The sequence below is a fragment of the Galeopterus variegatus genome, unplaced genomic scaffold, assembly GCF_000696425.1.
Source record: "Galeopterus variegatus unplaced genomic scaffold, G_variegatus-3.0.2 Scaffold1478, whole genome shotgun sequence".
Lineage (NCBI taxonomy): Eukaryota > Metazoa > Chordata > Mammalia > Dermoptera > Cynocephalidae > Galeopterus > Galeopterus variegatus.
The window spans coordinates 380,873-389,843 of record NW_007727589.1 but is presented as its reverse complement, the minus strand read 5'-3'; the positions used below and the strand labels follow the sequence as shown (position 1 = coordinate 389,843).

General features: G+C 40.2%; 1 protein-coding gene across 1 annotated transcript in view; it reads left to right on the top strand.

Moving 5' to 3' along the window:
- The window catches only part of DPYS (dihydropyrimidinase), a gene marked incomplete at its 5' end in the record, with an annotated part of 64,592 nt that overhangs the window by 3,117 nt on the left and 52,504 nt on the right, over positions 1–8,971 (top strand). The window lies entirely within an intron of this gene.

Here is an 8,971-nt window from a genome sequence, read left to right as displayed (position 1 = left end):
AGGTAGAGATTGTGGTCCAAGTTCTAGTGCTCAGGTCGGATGGTGGATCCACAGGTGTTTACTATTTTACAAACAGAAATTGTTAGGTGGAAGGGGGTGTGGGGCCATTCAGGTGCTTCTTTCAGTAGGCGGTGATGGCATTATGATTAACTCAATTCTTCCTACTTGAAGTTCATTTTAAAAAGTCTTGAGGGAAGCTCTCTGGACCCCAAATTGGGGAGCCAGGGATTTAATGGGAGACCTTGGGCAAGTGAGGGAAAGTCCTTAAGCCGTTTGCTCGGCTGTGAACTGGGTGTAAGACTGTATGGTCCCCAGTAGATGGGGGCATCCAACAGGGTGTTCGTAGTGAGCACTATGCCCCCTCCCTCCTCATGCTTCCACCTACGGGGACCCCCTCCCCTTACGCGCTCTCCCCTGTGAAATGAGGGTTTTTTGTGGGGGGACTGGCCAATACAGGGATCGAACCCCGGACCTCAGTGTCATAAGCACCAGTCTTACTGAGCAGCCGGCCAGCCCTAGGAGGGAGGGTACCATGCACCTCCCTCAGTCTTACCCACTGCAGGGGTCTCATCGGAGTGCGGTCAGCGTCATCACGGTGTGCCATTCAAGGGACAACATGCTAACAGCCACCTGGCCACAACGGAATCTGAGTCCCTTAATCTGCCTGACTTCCAGGTTAATCTGGACCCAGGTAAGGAAGAGGGTGTTGTTTACAGAGCCCTCAGAGCCCACCTGAGACAGACCCAGAAGGGTGCATGAACTGAGGCACTCCACCCCTGGCTGTCACTCACTTATTTTCTTCAATGGCTGCCTCAGAGCCTTGATTCTAAAGGTGATACCAAGAGCGGTGGGCACAGAGACTGCTTGAGGGCTGGGCCTGTGCTTGGGCTGGGAAAGCGAGTCCTTTCCTTGGTTCTGATGATGCACAGTTCCACAGACTTGTCACGCAAACGAATGGCCACTCTGTGAATTAGCACAGGCTGCTAAAACCTAGTATTTGTATATGGAATGCAGTGTGCTGCTAGAGGTTCCTGGTCACCCTAGTTCAGGGTTCTCCTGAAAAGTCTGGCTGCCTTGTCACCCTTGGCAACACAGCAGAGCAAGTATTTCGACAAGTACTTACTGAGCACCCACTATGTGCCAGCAAGCACTTATGAAAGTTCTGCTACGGGAAAGCGCTCTGAACAAAACAGCAAAAGTAAAATACATCCCCGCCTTCAGGAAACACACACACTAGCAGGAGACATTTAAGAAAAGAAAAATACCTAATATGTTAGATGATGATAAGGGGTAAGGAGAAAAAAATAACCAGAAAAGAGGTTGGGGGAGATCAGGGAGTGTGAGGGGTGGGCTGTCATCTTAAAGAGTGGATCAGTATAACACCAAGGTCAAGGCTTCAGATCCCCATATAGGCCAGCCACCAACAAAATAAATAGGGGATCAGGAAGGCCTTCCTGAGAAGGTGCTGTGGATTGATTGAATTGTGTCCCCAAAGGTCATATATTAGAAGCTTAATCCCCACTGTAACTGTTGAGGGTGGGAAATCCTATTATGGTAATTGAAAGGTGGGGCTTGAAGAGGTGATGAGATTGTAGGACCATGCAGTAGTGAATGGATTAATAACGGTGGTCAGGAGCATGATTTTGAGGGCTTTAAAAGGAGAGCACGTGACAGTCTCTCTCTGCTCCACCATTTTCTGCCCCATGAGACCCTGCATTGCTGTAGAGTCACCTCCCCGGCTGTGTTCCCTGGACTGTGTTCCCTGGACTGTGGATTTCCCAGCTTCCAAAACTGTAAGCAATAAATTTCATTTTCTTATAAATCACCCAGTTCCAGGTATTTTGTTATAAGCAACAGAAATGGACTAATACAGAAGGTGATATTTGTGTAAAGAAATATCACATTTGGAGGATGTGAAGGAGTGAGCCGTGTGGGTATCTGGAGAATGAACATCCCAGGCAGAGGGAACCACAAGTGCAGAGGTCCTGAGGCAGGAATATGCCTGGCATAACTGAGAATGGCAAGAGTGGGGGAGGGGGAAGATGAGGCTGGTGGGGTCCAGATCTTGCAGGGTCTTGTGGGTTGTGAAAACTTTGCCATGTCTTCTGGCTGAGGTGGGTGCCAGGGCTGGGCGGGAGGAGGGCGTCCTGAACAGAGGAGGGACAGGATCTGATTTTAACAGGACCTTGCTGGCTGCATGGGGAGACTAGACCATTAGGGAGGCAAGAGGAGAAGCAGGTCCCGGTGAGGAGGCAACCACCGTAGTCCAGGGAGACGATGGCCACCGGGACCAGGGTGGGGGCGGTGGAATTTCTGACAGAATTTCTCTCTGACAAGTGAGAGCAGCTGGGCTCTCCTCTGGCATTTGGGGGCCAAGAAAGTTTGAGACCAGGTTATAAAATAGAGACATGGTCATCAAGATAGACCCCTTCCCACAACCTTCTAGGATTTCTGTTATGCAGGCATTTGAAGAAATGTTTTAGGTCTTCACAGCCTAACATGGAAAAAAATCCAGGATACATTGTCACAGCTTTGCTTCCTCCCTCTTGATTAGCATCCTGTCTGCTTTCTTTTATCCTTGTGCGTGGATATTTTTTTTCTTCTTCCTCTGCTAGTCTTCATGACTGTTTCTTCCTTCAGGTTACTTCTTCTCTGTCTGTGGGACCTCCAACTATTTCTTTCAGCCTTATGCCCCCACTGTCAACACCACGAGCAGCCACTTTTTAACTTAATGGCTAGATTCCAAGTTCTCCATTTCTTTTAACCCTGGACCTTGGCCTTGTCAGCACCACACTCTAACCTCTAACCAACTGAGATAAACTGGCCAGCCCTCTCTAGTCGGCTTTAAAGAAGCTTCCCTCTCAGGAGTCTCAACCATCGCTCCCACTGCCTGAATCAGGGCAGTGCTGGGCACAAGGAGGATGCCCAGCAAATTTCTTTTGAATTGAATTGGTTTGTGTGACAGCAACCTGGGTGTTGGAGCAATTGAGGAAGCGTTATCCAAATAGTATTTTTATGATGATTATTTAAGATTTTAAAACAAAGTTATTTTTACCCCAAACTGTCTAATTGCCTCAGTTCTCTAGTTCACTCTAGTATGTAAATAGTCATCTTAAAAGAAATTCTTATTTTTGATAAGAATTGTACAAAGAAATAACTTCATTCATTTGCCGTACTGGTAAAGGAAGGATGAAAAACAAATGCGGTGCGTTTTATTCAATGACTTCAGGCCCATAGTAGCTTCTATCATGTCATTTTTAGGAACCCAGATAATCAGAGAGTCTTATAAATCATCCCTGCTGTGTTTTGTTTTACTGAAACAGGCTGTATTTTTATAATATACATTATCGAAACTATGAAAATGGATTGGGCCTGTCTACAATTGATACTAAAATAAATTTTGCCAAAATTGCTTCTGATTGCATGAAAAAGGATTTTGTGCAATTCATATGCACTTTTAAAATGTAATCCAGCAATATCTTGTGTTAAGAGTAAGCTTAACTTCACAAGGAGTTAATAAGATCTTACTACCAACTATTTCTGATTGTTCCCTCCCCTCCCCCCCCATGTAATAGAATTTCCGTATAAAAGAGAGCAGCCCTTAAAAAAGAAAACACTGTACTGAAATTTAAAGTTATAGTATTAGGTTTTCCACACCAGGTGGCGCTGTTGCCAACTCTATGAAATTGGTTGCTCCATAATTATTTATTTTGCAAATCGCGTAGCAGGACCATACTGTCAGAATATGATTCGAGGAACAGTAAAATCAGAAGAAACGGTCAGTCCTAACCCATTATCAAGCTACAATTTTGAGAGTTCTGTCGGGAAGCAGTTTCTTCATCTTGAGTATTTATTTTGCACTGAGATAGATTCCGTTAGGAGCAGAATAAAAAATTGAAGAAAGGTTTTAGAATGTAGATCATAGGCAGAAAATTATTAAACTTCAGTATGGACATCTTAATTTTATTTCAAATTATTTTTAAATTTAGTTTTATTTCTTGAATATGTAAAACATTTATATGGTCCAAAAGTCAAAAGTTCAGAGAAGTCTTACTTCCTTCTCTAGCTCCTTCTTACCACACCCCATAAATAATTATTTTTATTAATTTATTTGTGGCCTATCTTTACAGTGTTTCTCTTTACAAAATATGAATATATGTATATTCTTATCCCCCCTTTTCCTATACAAAAGCTAACATAGTATACAGTGTCCTACACATTGCTTCCCCCCCCTGCCACTTGAAAATATGTCCTAAAGGTCAGCCCACATAAGGCACAGAGATTTTTCTCATTCTTTTTTACAGGTGCAGAGTGTGTCATTGTATTTATTAAACTAGTCCCTTATTGATGGGACTTTGGGTTGTATCCAATCTTTAGCTGTTACTAATAAAACCACAGTGATGGTTTTATGCATATGTTATTCCATATTTGTGGAAGGTATATTAGTTTTCTGTTGCTGCTATAATAAATTACCACAAATTTAGTGGCTTCAAACAGCACAAATTTATTATCTTACAGTTCTGGATGTCAGAAGTCTGAAATAGGTCTCACTAGGTTAACATCAAGATGTCAGCAGGGGTATGTTCCTTTCTGGAGGCTCTGGGAAGAATTTGTTTCTTTGCCTTTTCCAGTTTCTAGAAGCTTCCCTCATTCCTTGGCTCATGCCTCCTCCTCTATCTTCAAAGCCAGCAATGCTGGGCTGAGCCCTTCTCACATCATATCATTCTGACATCCTCTTTTGCCTCTCTCTTCTGCTTTAAGGACCCTTGGATTATATCGAGCACTGATTAATCCAGGATAATCTTCCCATTTCAAGGTACCTTAATTTAATCACATTTGTAAAGTCCCCTTCAGTATGTAAGATAACATATTCACACGTTATGGGGATTAGGATGCAGACATCTTTGGGGCTCCATTATTTTGTCCACTGCTAGAGGGTATCTTCAAGGTAAATTCCTAGAAGTGGGATTGCTGGTTCAAAGGGTAAAAGCATATGTAATTTTTTGTATATTGCTAAATTCCTTTCTGAAGGGATTTTAAATATGGATTTTCAAATATTACCCCAGATGTTCTAGTTGAGTCAGACTTATTGTAATAGTACTTGTGAAAATACCCTAATGCACAGTTGGCAAAGAGGCAGAAGGGCTCCAGAAGAAATTTGCATGAGAGATTCTGCACCCCTTGCATGTGACCCCTCGCATGTGACCAAGGCTTGTGGTCAAGCAGGAACCTGAAGGGAGCAGGGGGAGGGTTGGACATCAACAGTGCTAAGCTGTTCACATGATAACTGCATCAGCAAACCCAAGGACAGATCCCTGGGGAGTGCTGAGTGACAAGAGCTGGTGGACCGCACTGACATTTTGCAAAAGATTCATCTACCCTGTCTGCCCTCATTATCTAACATAACATCTGAACATAAAAGAACGATATACATCTATTAATTGTCATCTTCTTTAAATAAGAAATCATTCAACCTTACAGATTTATAATATTCCCATCTGTAAATGCCTTTACCACCCCATTCTATCTTTTAGGGCCTTGGCACTTACAGTGCAGTCCGTAGAATGCAGCATTAACATTGCCTGGGAGCTCGTTAGGCATGCAGAGTCTTGAACCCCATCACTGAATCAAAATATGCACTTACAGTTAGAAACCCAGGTGATTCATATGCGTGTTACAGTCTGAGAATCACAGCTCCAAGAAGCACAAAGGATGTCCAATTATTGATTGCCTCTGTTGTAGCAGTCTAGACCTACAGTGCTATCCGATTTGACTTGATTGCTCAATGGCCAATTCTGCACCCAGAAAAGATAATGATTATAACAACTAACATTATTTGTTGAGTGTTTAGTATGTGCCTAGCACATAATAGTATTTTAATATCTTTTATCTCATTTCAAGTTTTACTATATATCATTGCATCAATGTATTTTAATATACATTACCTTTTTTTTTTAATTGTCAAAATAACACTTCAGGCTTATCACTGTTTTGTGATGATGAAATTGAGGCTTGGGAAAGATTGGTAAATTAGCCCAAGATCACTTGGTTAGGAAGTTTTTTTTGTTTGTTTGTTTGCTTGGTTGGGTATTTTTGGTTAGGAATTTTTAAACCTGGAATCCAAGCCCAAGTTCATCTGACCCAAAGCCTAAACTTTTTCTGTTCAAGGAGAAATTGTTCTAGAGTTAAGGAAACATGGATATCAAGTTCATATTTAATTGGTTGCTGTTGTTTTAAACATTTAATTGGTTTTTGTTTTTCGGCCTTACATTTTAAAATTTTATTTGACATTATCATCATCTATTTATTTTTATCATTACTGAAAGAATAACCCATGCCAGGAATGAAAATAATAAAGACACTATTGAATGGAAAGTAAGCATCGCCTCTCTCTCATCTTACTCTTTGGAGCTGGTGATTTTAACCCCATTTATCTTTAGTTTTTGGTAGTTACTTCCAAAATTCTAGTGGTTTATAATTTTTGAGAGTATTACTTGACTCCCAACTATGAAAATGAGTCATTTAGTTCATGTAAATCTTACCTCTCACCTCCTGAATTTTGTTAGTAACAACTGTCACTTCAAATAATATGCTTAAATTTATGTCTCAGCTTTTACTTTCAGTGGTATCTTTTCATTCTCTGCTAGACTGAAGAAGGAACTTGGAGGCTCTACCTTATTCTCTCTCCTCCTGATGTCAATTAACTATATTCTTATCTTTACAGGGACAGGTCGTGGCACGTGCACTTGGCTCTGTAGCTATATTTAGGACTTCCATGCTTTGTCTACAAGTTAAGTCTAAAATTTAAAACTGTTACAGTGCAAGATGTGGACATACTCTTCTCTGAAGAAACAATTAGTGAGAAGAGAACTTCAAAAAAATTCGTATCACTAATTTGGAGTGCAAGTTAGTGTTATTCAAATTAACTCTTGGAGAAGCAATTTCCAAGTTTCAGGGTCAAGTGGGTTTTCTTCACTCCCATAAGGCTCAAGGGCACACCTTATTTTAGTGTACTGCATATGTGGACCATTATTGTCTTGTAAAATTTCCTGTTTTTCCTGAAATTTTTCCAATGAGTTCTTTTAAAATTAGGTTGAAAAAAGAAACATATGCCTTCTTTATTATATTATGAAGAGATTCTATCTTCTTCATCCTGTTTTATATGGAATAGAATCAGCCTTTCTTGCAGAGTTTCTTTTTGGGAGGAGAACTTTCTTCTAACTCCCTGTTTCATTTCCATTAGTTGCTTTCTAAGCCTGTTATAGAGATGTCATCCTAGGATATTACAGGTTGGATATACTATTTCTTGGTTCCAATATCTCCCCTTTTCTTGAATTATCTTGGAGATTCTCATAATTTTTTAAAGAAAAGTACATAGAAGGTATATTTTGTGATGTTTTGTTCTCAAACTTGGTCACTGATTTGAATGTGCATAGAATTCTAGGCACAGAATTATTTCCTTCTGAATTATGAAGGCACAATTTCATTCTCTTCTGGCATCCAGTGTTACTGATGAACAGGCAAATGCCAATAAAATTCTTGTCCTTTTGTCACTAGCTTTTTTCACCATCTAGAAAATTTTTAAATTTTTTCTTCACTGTAGATGTCTAGAAATTTTATTAAGACTATGTTTAGCAGTATGTCTTTTTAAAAATCACCTTTATATTCAGAGGCCTGTTTCAATCTGAAAACTGACCTTTGAACCTGAAAATTGTTCTTTTATTTCTTCCATATTCGTTTTCTCTGTTTCCTTTTCCAGGAACTCCTTCATCATGATCCTCCACGTCTTTTAACTATTTTTACCTTTTTAAAAATTTAAAAAAATTTTTGCTCTGCATTTTTGGAAATGTTTTGTTTACCTTTTCTGTCCTTCTAATATGCTTTTGTCTTGGTAATTATATTTTTATTTCCCAAAAAACTTTCTTGTTCTCTGATTGCTCTTTCTTCTATGGTTGTTTATTCTTTTTTACATTTTTCTTTGAATGGATCATTATCTTCTTTATCTGTCTATGGATATGAATGAAGATTTTTTTAAAAATTCTGTTCTGTTTCTTGGGTTAGCTCTGTTTTTTTTCTGAGTCAATTATTTAGTTTTTAAAAACTTGTATTTTTTTCTTTTTGGTTCTGTTTGTGTTTTCTTCAAATGTCTGATTTTTTTAAAAATTCTGTTCTGTTTCTTGGGTTAGCTCTGGTTTTTTTCTGAGTCAATTACTTAGTTTTTAAAAACTTGTATTTTTTTCTTTTTGGTTCTGTTTGTGTTTTCTTCAAATGTCTGTGATCCTTGACCGTCCCTAGGTATGACTGCACAGGTCAGTTGATTCGTGTGGGGAGCTGGCCTGGATTTCTTCTGCTGCTATTGGGCCTTTTTCCTGGAGGAGCTTTGTAAATAGCCAATGATGAGCCCCCTGGAAGGTGTGGGGGCTTCCCTCTGTTGCATCAGCACCACCATCAGAAGCTTGTTTCCCAGGCAGAGGGGAGGGCGCGTGCTGCCAACCTATCCTTCCTGTCCCCTCATTTTCACCACCCTTCTGCTCCTGGAGGAATGTTCTTCGTGACCCCCTCCGCTCCTTTGAGTTCAGGCTGCAGCTGCCTCTAACGCTCCTTTATTAATTATTGCTGATCTGTCTGCTTTCCGTCTTCCTAACACCTCTTGCCACCTCTGCTCGGCCATGGTTCCTCTTTTGTTCTCAGTGCAGCTATGGATTCTTCCCTTTTGTACACCTTCAGCCAGGATTTTGATGTGAATTGAGAAGGAAGAGGTGGGGGATGTATGTTCAGTCCATCAACTTTAATTCAAAGCCTGAGATTTGGTACTGTTTTCTAGGCATTGAATTTGCAAACATGATTAGGATAATTTTAGTTCTCAGGTAGCTCATGGTAGACTTTACATCATGGAGGGTTTTTTGTTTATTTTATTGTTGTTTGTTTGATTTGGTTTGGTTTTTGGTTTTGGTTTTCCTTATAGTAGAAA